The following is a 17,357-nucleotide window of genomic DNA, read 5'->3' on the forward strand; positions in this document are numbered from 1 at the left end:
CATAGGGCCACTTTTCTGTGCTACCTACACAAATGTAAATTGCATAGGCTAGCCATTTATCTGAGATCTCATCTCAAAAGTCAACACCTGAAGTGTGGGGCACAGCACTAAGACAGATGAGACGTATACTAGAACCAAGTGCTTTGGTCTAATGAAACACAAGTAGAATTCTTCAACAAAGACCAGAAACCAGAGAAGCAAAGAACACATTTGCAGATGTCAACTATGGAGGTGCAACTGTCATGTTTGAGATTGTATCAGCCAGATACACAAGAATAGTGTGCATGTATATGCAAGAATGAAATTAACAGATCTTTAATACTAACTGAATCTTAGAACAAAATAGCTCCTAAACCACCCCTGCCTATTGGAATGCATGGGCAGCGCTACGGAAGCAACACAACACAGGCAGTTTTAACCCTTTCTTCAGTCGCTAGCGGGGGTTAAAAGCTCCCGGCTAGCGGCCGAAACGCGGCGCAGCCCCAGTGTGAAAGGGCTCTTAGACAGTTCATTCGTTTTTTTCGGCCAGTTAATGGGCACAAATCGGTAGTCAGTTGGGACATTTTTGAGCCAAAAGAACGAAGGACAAGTTTGGAAATTTTCTGCCGAATGAACGATAAATTGAAAGGTTAATGTGTTTCTCGTCCAAACTGTTTGCATTAGGTATATGTGAAAAAACAAACAAAAAATTGATTCATTTATGTCCATTGAATAATTTATCAGTCATTACATGATGACACTATCATTTGCTCTCATGGCTGAATGATCGTTTTTCGAAAAATGGGTTTGAACGATTTTTCGTATAATGTATGGCCAGCATAAAACTGAAAAAAAAAATCATCTGTGGCTACATCTGAGACCCGGTAAAATGATATCAAAGTATATCTGATGTGAAAGTGCTTGTCAAGAAAGAGTGAGACATTCTGTTAAAAGTACCTAGAAGCTAAAGTGATAGCCAACGGGTGGACCTCTGAACAGTTCCCCCTTACAAGAGGAATGCACCAGGGGTGTCCCTTGTCTCCCTTGCTGTATGCCCTTGCAGTGGAACCCTTATCTATAGCACTACGCTCCCATCCAGGCATAGTAGGACTACACGTGGAAACCAACAACAGAGAAGGTTAGCACATACGCTGACAACACCCTTTTGTACATTGACGGCTCCACAGATGCACTTCCCTTTTCCATGATAGAACGTTTTGGCTCCTTCTCAGGACTCAAAATCAATTGGGATAAATATCAAATACTTCCCATAGACAGTTTCTGAACAACATGAGCCCAGGCCCACTTTGCCTTACAAAGAGTGGACTGCATCAAGTATTTGGGCATACACATCTCTCGGGCGCCTGCTGATTATACTTAAAGGGGTTGTAAAGGTTCACGTTTTTTCACCTTAATGCATCCTATGCGTTAAGGTGAAAAAACATCAGACAATACCGGCCCCCCCAGCCCCCCCATTTTACTTATCTGAGCCCATTCACCTGCTGCGCTCACCCCCAATTTCCTCTTCGCCGCTCAGCCTGGCTGTTGATTGGCTAGAGTGGATGGATTGAAAGCAGTGCAGCCATTGGCTCGCGCTGCTGTAAATCACATCCAATGATGTGGCGCGCCGGGGGGCGGGGCCGAGTGATACAGTCATCGGCTATAGCCGCCGGCTGTATCAGGGGAGCGCGCCTGCAAGAACTAAACACCATGCGAGAGAGCTCGCATGAAGGTGTTTAGTTCTTGCAGGGAGGAGCTGAGACAGCCGCCGAGGGACCCCAGAAGACCAGGTTCAGGGCCACTCTGTGCAAAACGAGCTGCACGGTGGAGGTAAGTATAACATGTTTGTTATTTTAAAAAAAAAAAACCTTTACAACCCCTTTAATGTGCAACCTCTATTTGAAATGCTTAAACACAAAACCCAGGTCTGGGCCAGATTACCGCTAGGGGTTTTGGGGTCCATAAACCTCATCAAAATGGTGCTGTTGCCCAAAATTCTTTATGTGCTTTGGCACTCCCCGGTTTACTTGGTGCTTCAGAATTTCAAAGGTCTATGGAGGTCATACTCAAAACATTTGTATGGGGTAAGAGTAGACACAAACTTCCCTGGGGCAAATTTAAGAATCCCACCGACCTGAGGGGGGTGGTTTTACCAGACCTCAACTTACGTACTATATGGCAGCACAACTGTCACAGCTGTTCCATATAGACAAAATTGACAGGACTAGATTTTTGACCTTTCTGTGCTCCAGGTGGTCACACTCAACTGGGGACCCCCTAGTTGCTATCACGGGGAGAGTGAAGGTCACAGGGCCAACGGATGATAGAACATCACTACTCTACCACTACAGGTGCATATGGGAGCTTGTGACAGCCAAGCTTCAGTTACCCCTTTTGCACAAGCATACTCCGCTGTGACACAGCTCGGCCCTTCCGGAGTTTTGCTCAATCCCAGACTCTGAGCTGTGGAGATCCAAGGGAGTCTTTCACCTAACCCTTAATAGAGAACTGAAAGTATTTGACAGACTGAGGCAAGAGTACGGATTATTGACCCGCATGTTTTTCAGATACCTACAAATTTGAAATGCTTTCAGAACACAATTCCCAACCGGCACCCCTTAATTGGACATCAACCCCTTTATGGAGGTAATACATAGCTCAGACCCCCCAAAAACTGATCTCTATTTTTCATAGCATGTTGCTACTGCCCTCCTTTCCAGGTCAGCTTATGCATTGAAAGCTAGATGGGAGGAGGATGTAGGGGCAATGGAGGATGAGGAATGGAGTGATGCCCTTGACACCTGCAAATTAGTATCTCCCAAACTCTCTGACCGACTTATGCAGATCTATATAATTCACCAATCAAACCTTACTTATGGGCCGTACACACGATAGGATTTTCCGACAACAAATGTTAGATGTGAGCTTGTGTATGCTCCATAGAACATTTGTTTTCGGAATTTCTGCCAACAAATGTTTGAGAGCAGGTTCTCAAGTTTTTCGAAATTCCGAGCGTGTGTACACAATTCCGATGTACAAAAGTGCCACACATGCTCGGAATCAAGAAGAAGAGCCGCACTGGCTATTGAACTTCATTTTTCTCGGCTCGTCGTACGTGTTGTACGTCACCGCGTTCTTGACGTTTGGAATTTCCGACAACATTTGTGTGACCGTGTGTATGCAAGACAAGTTTGAGCCAACATCCTTCGGAAAAAATCTACGGTTTTGTTGTCAGGAAAAACCTATCGTGTGTACATAGCTTTAGAGTGTCTAGCTATAAGCGTGACCAACCTGCCAACTGTGCAATGTGCACCCAGGCAATGGGAACGTTTTACCACTTACTTTGGAGCTGCCCCAAGATCCACGGCTTTTGGGCATAGATTGTACAGTTTCTCCATGACACAATGGGCTCTCACCTTACCTTGCACCCTAAGCCGTGTCTTCTGGGGATATACCCAGAACCAAAAATAAATAGATTTACCAAAATATTTCTGAACGAAACACTCTTTGCCGCAAGAAAAGTAAAAGCAAAGCAATTGATGAGGGCCACCGCACTCGAGTTTAGTGCTTGGTTGTCAGAAGTAAACAATAGTTTAGTGTATAAAAAGCTCATCTATACACATAGGGGCTGCCCATCCAAGTACGCCAAAATCTGGGATACATGGCTGCAGGCTTCAGAAACCCTCAGCTGATAGGACCATCCTACTGCTACTCTATACACCATATGTATTGAGGAAACTAAATACAAGATGTATCACACGTAATCCGACTATTTTATTGTTATAAGTGTTAACATGCGTCTCACCATGCAACTTATTGTATATGGGATGTCTGATTTAAATACTTGTTGGTAAAATTGTCATCCACACCTGACATTTCCTGTGAAAATGTATTATTTGTAAATTTTTGTTTTTTGTTCTAATAAAAACCTGTTTGAATTAAAAAAAAAAAAAAAAAGTAGCTAGAAAATGCTTTTGGAATATGAGATTCCTGCCAAATACTGACTGACAGGATGCTCAAGCTTTTGCACATTTTTCTAGTCCATTACTTTCAGGAAATAAATAGTAATTGTGTATTACAATTTGTTAAAATATATCATGTTTAGTTTTTTTTTGTTTTTGTTTTTTTGTTTTTATCTTTTTCATTTGTGAATGTAGATCCTCTTTTTCTTCTCTTATCAGGGTTCCAAAACTTTAATTATTTATTTAATCACTTTGCGTCCGAGACAATTAAAAATTTTGATTTAATTATTTATTTCTTTATAAAAAAAGGTAACACATATCTTTTTCTAAGTGTATACCAAACAAGGATGTACGGAGCCATTACGTTTTTCATAGATAATGGGTTCAATCAGTAATAACGTGAACTATCTGAGAACAAAATAACCAACGAGTGATCTAAATGGGGGGTAAGCACAAGAAAGGGAGAGAAACGAAAAGAGGTATGGAATAAAATGGTCAGGGGAATAGTACAAACCATTTAACTGAAGATAAGGGGGGCAGGCATAGGGCATTACAACAACAAACCCCTTGAATGGCAGGTCGGATAAGGAGCAAAGTCAAGTGTCCTCAAACATGAGGGCTTTACCTTCCTCTAAAAATTTAAAGTCAAGTCAGTAAAACCAGGTGTTCTTGAGGGGTTTCATGTTTATTTTGCAGAGAATAAGGTCCTCCATACTACAAACATCATCAACTTTATTTAACCAAAATGAGACTGTAGGATGATTTTGTATCTCCATTTTAGGGGAATGCATAATTTAACAGAATTCAAGAGATGGCAGAGGATAGATTTTGTAGGTTTTTGGGAATTGAGGAGTGAGGCGGTAGATAGAAGGCTGCATGCAGAAGGTTTGTATCATATTTTATAGAAAGCATTAAGGTAAAAAAAACCTCTGCCTTTATAACTACTTTAATCGGAAGGCCTTGATGGAACCCGACGTGATGGGTGAAGATTGGGCTCTCAGTTTCTAAGGCTGCCCTGTGCCTGGACGGGTAAGTAAAACCCCCTCATTTACTTATTGTGGGGTGCCCCAGTGATTGTAACAATCAGTCAAGCTAGCTAGAGGCTGAACACCTGTGTGCGGTGACCACAGGGGGGAGTTTGGGCTAGCTGTGGGTATTTGCAAAGAGTACCTTTTTTCCTGATGTCTTGGCTGTTTTTATTTTGGATGGTCCACGCACGAGGGTTCACCATGGCACACGTGCATTCGCCAAAGTGCATGAGTGTTTGCGGCTGTTTGGCGACCATGGCACACGCCACTTCGCCACAGGCATTGTGCGCACGCGGAGCCGCGCATGCGCCGTAGCCTTATCCACGCATGCGCCGTACCCTCCTCTTCCCTGACAGCACAGGGATTTGTGTGTTTACACACACAAATCCCCGTGTTGGCACTCATGCACACGGTCGCACGTGGCCAGCGGCGATCGTGCCTGTGGGTGAGCTTTACGCACCCGCCATAATATCCTTATCGGTAATCCTCTTCGGGTCCTGGACGAATTAAGTCATTGCCTCACTAATCTTTATTCTGCCCCCAACCAGTCTTCCACCCAGGGCCTAGACACTTTTCTGAACGGCTTGTCTTTACCTTCCCTATCTGAAACTCACATATCCCTAATGGACCGAGATCTCTGAAGTCTTACAGTGTATCAAAAATCTGAAGGTGGGCAAGAGGCCAGGCCCGGATGGCTTTACGGCACTGTACTACAGGAAATTGGCGGATGTCATTGCCCCATTTTTAACGGCTATGTTTAATTCTGTTAAAGATGGTCAATCCTTTACATCAAACCTGTTGACCGCCAATATTGTAATGATCCCCAAATCGGATCGGGATCACTCTTCTTGGGCCAATGTCAGGCCAATCTCATTAATTAATATAGATATGAAAATATTGACGAAGATTTTGGCCAATCGCTTGAATTCCTCTATCCCATGCCTGATGAAGAAGGACCAGGTGGGGTTTGTCCCACGAAGACAGGCGGGTGACGCTATTAGACGGCTCCTTCAAATCCAACATATAGCTCATAGTAGGTCCTTAGAGACAATGTTCTTGTCTCTTGATGTCACAAAGGCCTTTGACACCTTGTCATGGCCTTACTTAATGCAGGTGCTTCACCATTATGGCTTTGGCACCTCCTTCTTGAGTTGGGTATCAGCAATCCGCCCACAAATGTTGGATGGCAGGCTATTGTCTGTACACAAGTCCGTCACACAAAAGTTGAAAGTACAAGCACGCATGCTCAGAATCAATGCTCACCAAACACAGCATTAGCAGAAGGTGCCCAAAGGGTGGCGCTCAAGAGCTGAAATTCCTCTTAGTACGTCACTACATTTGTGTTTGTTGGTCGATAATTGTGTACCGTTTGTATGCAAGACAAGTTCCCGACACACACCGTTCGGACAAAAGTCTGACACTTTGTTGGCCAACAATCCGATCGTGTGTACGAGGCTTAACTTCAACGTATGCAGGACTTTATCAAGCCAATTTTCCTCCGCTGTCTGGGAAGCTAGTGGCTATGCTCTCCTCCTGGTCCCATCTTCCGTTATCCTGGTTCAGTAGAATAGTGACTGTATGTATGACCTACCTCCCAAAACTCCTTTACTTTTTTTGAGTTTTGCCAGTCCAGGTCCCTTCCCATATTCTGCGCATACACCAATGCAAGATCTTGCAGTTTGTCTGGGGCTCCATGAGACCCAGAATTAATAAACAGGTTTTATACACCCGCAAGATCAACGGTGGCCTCTAGGTTCCCAACTTACAAGCTTATTACACTGCAGCGGGTATAGCCCCATTATCTCATCTTCATGAGAAACATCAAATGCCATTGTGGGCCACCATTGATTTAATGGACTCTCATCCGACACCAGTAGCCTCCCTCCCCTGGCTCCCCCCCGTGTACACCGCCCAAATACGATTGGACCATGTTTGGCACATTCCCTTCAGTTTTGGGACTCGGTTAAATACTCAGTGGGCCTGATTTCTCCTCATCTTCCCTTACTTCGCATCCTTCATTGTTCTCTTGGTGGACTGAGAATGGTTTTGTTGATATCCACTCCTTGTTCACCCCCACCAGGATAATTTTATTTGCAGCCCTACATTCCTCACATGATATCCACTTTCGAGAGCATTACAGCTACCTACAGCTTCGACACTTTCTCCAACGACTTATAAAGTCTCGACCCACCCCTTATACTTTGACCCCCTTTGAAAACTTTTGTAGATCCCCAATCTTCTGGCTTAATCTCTGTAATTTACGCAGCCATAATTGGTTCCAAAAAAACACCATTGAGACCTTACCATCTCCAGTGGAAAACAGAGCTCGGGAAACAGCTGGACCCGAAAGACTGGCAGGTCATGACTATTGCAATGTCCAAATGCTCCAAGAACGTTCTCTTCTTGGAAAACGCTTACAAAGTATTTTACAGGTGGTATTACACCCCGGCCAGATTGGCAAGTTTTATTCCATCCTATTCTCCCTTATGTTTCCATGATGTTCTCTAGAGGGTACTATGGCGCACATTTGGTGGACATGTCTTAAGGTGTGCAGATTGTGGGCAGAGTCTATACACTCCTTCACAACTTATTCCACTCCAATCTAAAGAGAGACCCCTTTGAGGCTCTTCTGTGAAAGCCAATTGCAGAACTGCTTCGCCTGGAATGCCATTTGGCGTTGCACCTTTTTACTGCAACTAAACTGACCATAGCGAGGGCTTGGAAGACATTGATTCTCAGTTTTGAAGCAGTTAAAAACCACGTAAATGACATTATGGTAAATTAAAAATTGACAGCCATATTATCAGACACCCATGATAAGTTCCTTCGGGTTTGGCAACCTTGGGTTGCTCATATACATCCTTCTAGATTTGATCCAGTGCTCCTTTCACTCTAGTATGTCTCTGCCCCCCACCCCGCAGACTCCTAACCGTCCTCACTCCCTTTATTCATTTTCTTTTTCTGTTCTACACTCCTACTCTACCACTTATCCTCTCCTCCTTCTTCTTCCTCGCTTTTTCTTCGTATTGTTCTGGCCCACCAGGCTCAGCCCTGGATGGGATGGTTACATGGTAAAAAAACATTATTTTTTGACATTTAAATCTCTTAAGAAAATATAGGTTCTGTTTATATGTGCTGATAATCACTTCACTTATGACTCTGTAAGACCGCTATTACTTACACCTGGTGCAGCATTCTTTTATATCCCAAGGTCCCATAAGGTGGCGATAACTCCTTACCAGTTATACATAATAGCCCTTAGACTTTCAAGGTCCTGAACAAATCTCTGCGACTTAGATTATCTTCCTTTGAAGTTTTCTTTATTTTTTCCATGATATGACCATCAATGCTACTGTATTATGTTGAACTGAACTTTAATAAAATCCTTTGTACAAGAAAGTACAGAGAGAGCTCTCCACCATGCTTTCCAGAGGCTTGAACAGGAACAGGAAGTGAGAGGTGAAAGTTTTTACACTCCTAGTTCCGGAAGTGACATTGCGTCACGGCCATCTTGGTACACTCCGCACTCACACAAAATCTGTTGTCGGAATTTCCGATCGTGTGTACACAAATCCGACGCACAAAGTGCCACGCATGCTCAGAATAAATAAAGAGATGAAAGCTATTGGCTACTGCCCCGTTTATAGTCCCGACGTACGTGTTTTACGTCACCGCGTTCAGAATGATCGGATTTTCAGACAACTTTGTGTGACCGTGTGTATGCAAGACAAGTTTGAGCCAACATCCGTCGGAAAAAATCCTAGGATTTTGTTGTCGGAATGTCCGATCAATGTCCGACCGTGTGTACGGGGCATAAGTGTTTTTTAATTTTCTTAATAAATGGTAGTACCAGGATTACGCTATGGTGTTTCCATTTCTTTTTTCGGGGAACCTCTGATTGGGAACCATCCCTGATACTTGGAGTTATTTATATATCCCTCCATGGTGTGACTGATCCCTTTGGCTTGGTGGAGCTGTGTCATTCAACATTCCTTCTGGGTATAGGAAGTGGAGACTGTTCCCCTCCGGTCCATCCGGATAAAGGCCCCGACCGGGTTAAGGTTGCAAGCTCTTCTGGGCTTGCCTTGTGGTATTGTTATTACTTCTTATTGAATTATCACAGTGGTGCGGTGGAGGAAAGTTTTACCCAATCACTTATTCATTTACGCTGAAGACCGGAGTTAAGTCCTGGCCTTCTCACTATATACTTAAAACTTTTTTGAACATTATTTCAATTTTGGACTTTTATTTGCTGTGTTTGGATTATATTAATGAATGTGGGCATAATTCAATAATTTTGTTGGCACCCACAAGCTTGCACGAACTTTTTTATCCTTTGCCAATATTGAGGTAATCTTAATAGTATTTGTGTTCACGTAGGGACATTAGCGCTGCTACCTTTGGTATTATTTTTTTACACCCACCAAAATCTTGCATTTCACACTTACTTTTACCACTAAACTGAGCTTATATCATGACATACAGTGCCTTGAAAAAGTATTCACCCCCTTGGAATTTTTCGTGTTTTGTTGCCTCACAACCTGGAATTAACATGGATTGTTTGAGGCTTTGCATCGTTAAATTTACAGAACATGCCCACAAATTTGAAGATGTTTTTTTTTCATTGTGAAGCAAACAACAAATAGGACAAAATAACAGAAAAAGTCAATGTGCATAACTATTCACCCCCCTAAAGTCAATACATTGTAGAGCCACCTTTTGCGGCTATCACAGCTCCAAGTCGCTTTGGATAAGTCTCTATGAGCTTGCCACATCTTACCATTGGGATTGTTACCCATTCCTCCTTGTAAAACTGCTCCAGCTCCTTCAAGTTGGATGGTTTGCGCTTGTGAACTGCAATATTTAAGTCTGACCACAGATTTTCTATTGGATTGAGGTCTGGGCTTTGACTAGGCCATTCCAACACATTTACATGTTTCCCCTTAAACCACTCAAGTGTTGCTTTAGCAGTGTTTTTGGGGTCATTGTCCTGCTGGAAGGTGAACCTCCGTCCTAGCCTCAAATCACACACAGAGTGGTACAGGTTTTGCTCAAAAATATCCCTGTATTTAGTACCATCTATCTTTCCCTCAACTCTGACCAGTTTCCCAGTCCCGACTGCTGAAAAACATCCCCACAGCCTGATGCTGCCACCACCATGTTTCACTGTGGGGATGGTGTTCTTTGGGTGATGTGATGTGTTGGGTTTGAGCCAGACATAGCGTTTTCTTTGATGGCCAAAAAGTTAAATTTTAGTCTCATCAGACCAGAGCACCTTCCTCCATACATTTTGGGAGTCTCCCATATGCCTTTTCGCAAACTCAAAACGTGCCATTTTGTTTTTTGCTGAAAGTAATGGCTTTCTTCGGGCCACTCTGCCATACAGCCAAACTCTATGGAGCGTACGTCTTATTGTTGTCCTATGTACAGATATTCCAGTCTCTGCTGTGGAACTCTGGAGCTCCTCCAGGGTTACCTCAGGTCTCTGTGTTGCCTCTCTGATTAATGCCCTCCTTGCCCGGTCCGTGAGTTTTGGTGTGTGGCCGTCTCTTGGCAGGTTTGCTGTTGTGCCATCTTCTTTCCATTTGGTTATGATAGATTTGATGTTGCTCCTAGGGATCATCAAAGATTTGGATATTTTTTTTATAACCTAACCCTGACTTGTACTTCTCAACAACATTGTCTCTTACTTGTTTGGAGAGTTTATTGGTCTTCATGGCAGTGTTTGGTTAGTGGTGCCTCTTGCTTAGGTGTTGCAGCCTCTGGGGCCTTTCAAAAAGGTGTGTATATGTAATGACAGATTATGTGACACTTAGATTGCACACAGGTGGACATCATTTCACTAATTATGTGACTTCTGAAGGTAATTGGTTGCACCGGAGCTTTTTATGGGCTTCATAACAAAGGGGGTGAATACATATGCACATGCCAATTATCATTTTTTTATTTCTGAAAAATAGTTTTATGTATATATTTTTCTAATTTTACTTCACCAACTCAGACTACTGTGTTTTGATCCTTCACATATAGTTCAGATTAAAAAAACACTGAACTAAAGGCTGTAATGTAACAAAATAGGTAAAAAGCCAAGGGGGTGAATAGTTTTGCAAGGCACTGTACGTTATTTAGAAGTCCATGACACTGTTTTGATGTTGAATTTTAAAAGCAGCGGTCTTCTGTCAGATTAGCAAACGTGTGAAATCAGCAGGCTTCCCGCTGCTTTTAAAATTCAACATCAAAACAGTTTCACGGACTTCTAAATACTGTATTTCATGATATAGGCTGAGTTTAGTGGTAAAAATAAGCGTAAAATGCTAAATTTCGATTGGTGTAAAAAGATGTCCACTTGGCAACTTCAGACTGTAGGCTTAGTGTGGCTGAGTCCCTGACGGAACTTCACTTCCGTTACGAAATCTGTCAGGTCACCTAATCTAACACCTGCTGGCCACTTCCTCCCACAGATCTGCTTTACTTTGTCTGCAGTCTCTGCTTCTACTCATGCTGTTTTGTAGGTTTTCCCCCAGGGCTGGATGTACATTTTAGGAAACTGTCTGTAGGTACAGAAATCTGATTTCCCCACCCCAATAAAAAGAATGAAAAGAGAAATGGGAAAAATATTTTTTACATGTAAATGAAGGGAGATGCATTATATATGTATATTTATATAATAATTGTGAGTGCTTGAGTGATAGTTATCATCTGATCTGTGTGTGTATATATATATATATATATATATTTATGAAAAAAGATTTTTTTATATATCCATCTATATATATCTATATATATATCTATATATAGATATATATATCTATATTAGATATATCTATAGATAGATAGATATACACACACAATAATGCAGCTCTCACCATTTACATATTTACCTTCCAAACCTTCCTAGTAATGGCATGTGTCAGCAGTGCAGCTTCAGGAGAGGCAGAGATAAAACACTTTATATCCCCATTCCTCCTAATTGGCTAATGAAATTCTCTCTGCCCCATTACCCTTTGGCAGGTACAATGGACTGGACTTAGTAAAAAAATAAATAAATATATATATACAATTGTAAACACAGGCCCCCCCTTTATGGAGTGCACCTATAGACAGATGCATACTGTGTTGAGTCTGCCACTGTTTGGCATATATCAGCCAGAATTATATCGGTCTGTTTGCAGGCAAGCTTAACATGGGCCCATCAGCCCACTTTGAGCAGTTGGAATAAAGTAAAAGTGTAGTGGATATTGGGCTGAAGAGGCAGCTGCTGTGGGCCCCTGGATATACTTGGGCCATGGGCAGATCAGCCTTGTGTATGAAGAGCTAATAATTAGTTAGCTGGGAGCATGGAACAATATAAGTTTAAGGGAAAAAATGAGGAACAATTTTATTTAAGCCTTGGTGCTCAAACCCAAACAAAACCATCTAGCCAGGGCAGTGAATGTAAAATATAATTAGTACAGGGAGCATATTTGTGGAAGCAAAAAAAAATATAGCTTTAAACCATAAACATTACAAATGTGTATACAAACACAAAAAAAGCAACATTTCAGGTCACGCGGATCCTTCCTCAGGTTGGGAGCATATGTATGAAACTTGATATTCCATGTGGGATCTGTGGTCATGAGGATAAAGATGAATTCAGCAATAAGTGGACGAGGCTATAAACGATATTTGACTGATGCCGGTGTTCAAGTTCCTAAACAAACTATACGGCGATGGAGAGTCAGGTAAGCCGCATTATTGGAGGGTGTAGTAATGAAAGATTTAATGACCATATAATTGGGTATTAAAATATTGACTCTACTTTCTTAATTAAAAAAACAGAACTGCTGAGCATGAACATCTTGTTGGAATAGTAGATGATGCTATCAATGAATCATCAGGTCAAAAGCAAATGCCCATCTACAACAAAGGTAAAATATGTTTTCTTTGGCAATACCAAATTATACTACTACAAAAAAACATTATTATAACTGCTGAATGAGAATTACATGATCAGTGAATAGAGCTCTCTATTTGTGCATGTTTGGATATAAACTTAAGGGTCTTTTCTATATTCTTCAAAGTATAAGAATTAAAGAAATCTCGTTGAAAATATCTGTGGAAACCAGGGCCGGATTCCCCACAAGGTCACCAAGGCCATGGCGTTGGGGCAGCAGGGAGCAGAGGGGCAGCACAGCTTGTCAGTCTATTAAATAGATTCCACCAAATATCCATCACCCCTGCAACTATTAGAGATCTCAATTTCGCAGGTACAGCACTGTCAGCGAGAGGGAGTCCCACCTGGCAATGTTGCCCCTCCACTCCCTGCTCCAATGCTGCATGGAAACATCAGCCAACAGTGCCGGCCCTCCACTCCCTGCTCCAACGCTGCAAGAAAACATCAGCCAACAGTACCACCTCCCACTCAACGCTTCAACGCTACAATGAAACAGCCGATAGTGCCACTCCCCGCTCCAACGCTGCATGTAAACATCAGCAGACAGTTCCGTCCCTCCACTCCCCACTTCAACACTGCAAGGAAACATCAGCTGACAGTGCCCCCCTCCTCTCCCCACTCCAATGCTGCATGGAGACATCAGCATCCTCAAAGTCCCCAATCACCGTGGAGGTAATAGAGAATTCAGTGGGATCCACCCAAAAGACCAAAGCTGTCAGTAAGCAAGTGGCTGCCTATCAAATACACCCATAACTATCACCTGCAGTGATTAAAGGCCTCAGCGCTGCCTACAAAAGATGCTGATGCCTCCATGCATTGCCAAATCCAGGAGCAGAGAGGTGGCACCTCTGGACAACATTTCCCCCATGACAGCACCAAGATCCTAACTACCGCAGATTTGGTGGGTAGGGGGAGCACTGAGGAATCTGGCCTTGGGGCAGCAGAGAGATTAAATACAGCCCTGGTGGAAACCTTGCTGTATCCTATAGTATAGATGACTGCTGCCAGTTAAAATGCAAGTTCGTTAATGAACTTGTGGCAAGTTTTATAGGAAAATTCATTTCTTTTAAAAATGACTGTACCAATATGGAGTAAGTCTATATTCTATGAGGTTTTTTCATTCAAATCTTTATAATGTTTTTAAATGTTTTCACCGTGGCGAGTCATTATTAATAATGGGAAACTGTATTCCCTTTTTTACCTATGAAGGAACTCAGATCTTTACATTAAGGCTGACAGGCCCTCCCAAAGAAAACTTTGTGTACACTGGACCATTAGAAAAGTTAGATATTACAACACATTTTGTATCATTTCTCATATCAGTCTTTAAATAAGTGATATTCAGCTAGTATCAGTATTTGTGGATCTTGTTAATGCTATTTGTATGCTCTTAAATATACTTACATTTCATTATGGTTTGTTTTATAGAAAGGAGTGACAGTGTTGCCAGTTCTGCTATAGGAAAAGATGATGACCATCAAGAGGTAGAAGCAGTAAATGGCAGCAACATGGCTGGAGTCCATCTTCATGCAGATAATGCACACTGTGACGAAGAGCAAGATTCAACTACAGCGGAGGACACTGATGTTAATAATAGTGCAACTACTATCAGCAAAAATAATACCTGCATGTTTGCTTTATGCATGACAACAAAGAATGCAAATGAGGACAGTGCTGTCAACCAGAATGATCACGTTGTAACGTGATGCAAACTCTTCAGCAGAAACATGGCTTAACATTTTCTGCTGTTGAAGACATAGCAACACTGATAAACACTTTAAATGGAAGCAACATTGTCCCTGCATCCAAGTTCCTGTTAAAAAAGTCTTTCAAAAAACAAGACATTGAAACACACTATTTCTGGGCTGACTGCTTTACCTACATTGGTAAAACTGATTCAGACATGTGCAGCTGCAGTTATTGTGGTTCCATGTACAGATGCAATTTTAAGAAACTAAATGAAGCCTATTTTATGTACATGCCAATTAAGACACATTTCAGACCATGTTAGAGAACACTGATTTGTACGATATTATCTGTGCAACCTGTGAAACCAATAGCAATGGTTTCATAAAGGACAAAACAGACGGTAACTACCGCTCTATTACAGAAAGCATCCAAGGTAGATTTCTAAAACTTTCATTCAACTGTGATGGTGTCCCAGTTTTCAAGTAATTTAAGTCCAGCATGTGGCCTACTTTGTGTGTAATTAATGAAGTACCCCTGTCAGTCCATAAAAGTAATGTTTTAATGGCTTCCCTGTGGTTTGGTCGGTCTGATAAGCCACCAACGAGTGTTATCCTCATACCATTTGTCAATGAAATAAAAACCTTATCAACAGATGTATTTCATTGGAAATATAATGGTGCAACCATGTTAATGAAGGTGTTTGCACTATTGTTCACATCTGATGCTGTTGTAACCAATTTAATGTTGCTTATGGGTGTGATTTCTGTTTGCAAGAGGATGAAGTTGTCCAAAGAGGAAGGGGCACTAAACGGGTCTATAACTTTGAGCAGCCACATCTAAGACAGGCACAGGAAACTCTTCAGCATGCAGAGTTTGCTACACGTCAAGGCAAACCAGTATTTGGTGTAAAAGGCATCTCACTCTTGTTTGACTTGCCCTATTTCAATGTTATTAACTGTGTGGTACCAGAGTACATGTATTGTGTACTTTTAGGGGTTGTAAGGCAACTAGCAACGCTCTGGATCAATACCAAGTTCCATTCCAATATACTTGGGGATGCAGCGTAATGAAATAAATTGTCGTTTGCTGTAGATAAAACCTCCATGCAATTTTGCACGTATACCACGATCTATAGGTGTGCACAAGTTTTAGAAAGCACATGAGTGGCTTGCATGGTTGTTATACTATAGTGTACATTTTTTGTGGGGACTAATGCATGAACAATATTTTGTGCATTGTTGTAGGCTCGGTGGGGGAATTGGATTGCTTTCCAGTGAGTGTGTAAGTACTGTGGATTTAGCCAGTGCACAACAAATGTTGGAAAAGTTTGTTTCTGACGTGGAAACACTCTATGGCAGCTGTCATTAAATGGCGGCCCACTGTGCGAACATGGGCCGAGCGACGCACCTGTCCGGACCGCCAGGCTGCTAGTATACAGTGCCACATCCCTTCTCTGCAGTCATTGGTTGCTGGTACCGCAAACATCCCTGCAACCAATGACATTGCGTGTGTGCCCTGCCCCTGCTTTTTACTCTTTTGCGGCTCCCGGCCGGGCTGTGAGGTGAGACGTGATGTCCCGTGCGTGTCCCCACCTCCTGCTGCCCGTCATCTCGTGTCGCGACTCCCTGCTCTCACTCGGCCCGCTGCGAGGTACGATGTTATATGCGCACCCGCCCCCTTCAACAGGACTCCTGGCGCAGCTCTCGCCCCCCTGCAGCAGGTTACCTTTGCTGTCTCCTGCTCCTTGCCTGCCTCAAGGTATGTGGGGTTTTTACAGGGGCACGATTATAGGCACGTTTTCTCTTAAGGGGCACACTGATGGGCACAATTAATATAAGGTTCACTCCGATGCACTACAATATGTGCCCATCAGAATGCCTCTTAACATCAAATATGTCCATCAGAGTGCCCCTTAACATAAAATATGCCCATCAGAGTGAACATTAACATAAAATAAGGGGCACTCTGATGGCCACATTTTATGTTAAGGGGCACTCTGATAGGAACATTTTATGTTAAGGGGTACACTGATGGGCACATTTTATGTTACGGGGCACTCTGATGGGCATATGTTATGTTAAGGGACACGCTGATGGGCACATTTTGTTGTGCCCATCAGTGTGCCCCTTAACATAAAATGTGCCCATCAGAGTACCCCTTAACATACAATGTGTCCATCAGCATGCCCATTATTTTGTGTTCACTCTGATGGGCACATTTTGTGTCAAGGGGCATGATGATGGGCACATTTTATGTCAAGGGGCACAATGATGGGCACATTTTATGTTAAGGGGCACGATGATGGACACAACAAATGTTCCCATCAGCATGCCCCTTAACATAAATGTACCCATCAGAGTGCCCCTTAACATAAAATAAGGGGCATGCTGATTGGCAAATTTTATGTTAAAGGGGCACGCTGACGAGCACATATGTTAGTGGGGGCACACTGATGAGCACATATTATGTAAGGGGGCACTCTGATTGGGACACCTGATGTGATGGGGACACCTGATGTAGGAGGGCACTCTGATAGGAACACCTGATGTAAAGTGGCATTGTGATGGGGACACCTGATGTAAGGTGGCACTTTGATGGGGACACCTGATGTAAGGTGGCACTTTGATGAGGACACCTGATGTAAAGGGGCACTCTGATGGGGACACCTTATTTAAGGGGGCACTCTGATGGGGACACCTGATGTAAAGGGGCACTCTGAGGGGGCACACCTAATGTAAAGAAGCACACCTGATGTGATGGGGACAC

General features: G+C 42.7%; 1 protein-coding gene across 5 annotated transcripts in view; it reads left to right on the forward strand.

Annotated features, from left to right (window-relative positions):
* Nucleotides 1–17,357, forward strand: part of ANKRD6 (ankyrin repeat domain 6) — a 345,397-nt gene that overhangs the window by 280,927 nt on the left and 47,113 nt on the right. The window lies entirely within an intron of this gene.

The sequence above is a fragment of the Aquarana catesbeiana genome, linkage group LG04 (assembly GCF_042186555.1).
Source record: "Aquarana catesbeiana isolate 2022-GZ linkage group LG04, ASM4218655v1, whole genome shotgun sequence".
In the NCBI taxonomy this organism is placed as follows: Eukaryota; Metazoa; Chordata; class Amphibia; order Anura; family Ranidae; genus Aquarana; species Aquarana catesbeiana.